Raw genomic sequence first — 1,798 nt, 5'->3', positions numbered from 1 at the left:
ATCCCTTTACCCCCATGGACGTATCGGTACGACCTTGCAAAAAACTGCTATTTACAATTTTTTTATTTATTTTTTTGATAATTTTTTGAGAAATTTCGGGCATATTCCAAGAGAATGAGACCAACCTGACCTCTCTATGAAGAAAATTAAGGCTGTTAGAGCAATTTGAAAAATATATACTGCAAAATGTGCTTGAATAAAAAATAACCCCTGGGGGTTAAGGGTTGGAAAGTTCCAAATAGCCTGGGGGTAACAGGGTTAAGTTTTTGAGTTGAGAATTTTACATCAATGGTAGCCTGAAAAGTATGTACAGGGATATTTAACACCACATCAAATGGTGCAAATTTATGATGCGTTTCCCTTTTACCACATGCATCGAGTTTCTGAAAATGTATGGTCCCTTTGTGGGTGCTATCTGTTTGGCCTACCTCCACCATACAGGTACACCACTTGGTTACTGTCCCCTGTAGGCACAGGTTGCAAGATACCTACTAAAACATCATTATCTGTGCTTTTTTTATAGGTTTTTCCTTATGCTAAGGGAGAGAAATTAGCTAGTAATTTGGGAAAACATCTGTTTGCTTGAAATGTTGTACAGTACAGTATCTGAGAAATGTTCCAACAGCCATTGCTTAAACAGGGGAATGTTATCCTCTTTACTTTACTTTACTTTTACGGGTTTATTTCTCGCCCTCCATCAGACACTAAAAGTCTGTTCAGGCGGGCCTTGGTGTGTGAAAATAAAAGAAAAAAAATTTCTTTCCAGTTAATATTTTGCTCTGTATCTTATCAGCTATTTTGCTAGCATTTGTATTCAGGCTTAATAGTTTTCAGGTCACTATTATAATACTTTCTAGAAAGATAAGTCTTCAGGTTTTACTTGAAAGCTGCCATATTTTTGCTATTCTTGACATCAAGTGGAAGGTCGTTGGAGAGTCTCGGTGCAGCATAACTAAACGTTCTTCCTCCTATTGCATGATGCACACTAATTTTGAATAGTCTATGTGGGTCATCAGCATGTCCAACTCTTATAGCAGCACTGGTAGCTTGAGGGTAGGGGACCAAGCAATCACGAAGATATTTAGGCTTATCACTTGTATGTGCTTTGTGAGTCAATAAGAAAATCTTAAATTCAATTCTAGCCTTAACAGGTAACCAATGTAGATCGATCAATGCAGGAGTTATTCTCTCCCGTAGTTTAATGCCTTTCATCAGTCTAGCTGCCCGGTTTTGCACATTTTGAAGATTTCTTAGTAGTGTATTGGGCAATTTATAGTACAGAGAATTGCAATAATCAAGCCTTGATATTACGTGACTCTTCACTAAAATTTTTCTACTGCCCTCTTAAATATTTTCTAATGCTGTTTCTCAGGTGATAGTTACACACTTTCACTGTGTTCACTATTTGGTCCCTCATTGACAAATTACAATCTATCAGTACACCCAAATTTTTCACAACAGGCACAATCCCAACATCAGCATCACCAATTTTTATACTTTGAAATAACTGGTAATTCTTCAAAGCCACCTTTGTGCCAAAACACATACATTCTGTTTTATCATCTTTTAATTTAAGCTTTTTCCTCTGCATCCATGTTTTTAGTTCAGTCATTATCTCATCAATTTTCTTCTTTGTATCTTGTGTTGTTGAAATTGGAAGGTAGAACTGAGTATCATCTGCATATAGTTTAAAGCCCACTTTTTGTTTTTTCAAGATGTGCGATAGCTCGATAGTATATATGTTGAACAAGATAGGGGCCAGAACACTACCCTGTGGTACACCTTTCATAAGAATTCT

This window comes from Palaemon carinicauda, chromosome 26 (assembly GCF_036898095.1).
Source record: "Palaemon carinicauda isolate YSFRI2023 chromosome 26, ASM3689809v2, whole genome shotgun sequence".
In the NCBI taxonomy this organism is placed as follows: Eukaryota; Metazoa; Arthropoda; class Malacostraca; order Decapoda; family Palaemonidae; genus Palaemon; species Palaemon carinicauda.
This window is presented reverse-complemented; position numbering follows the sequence as displayed.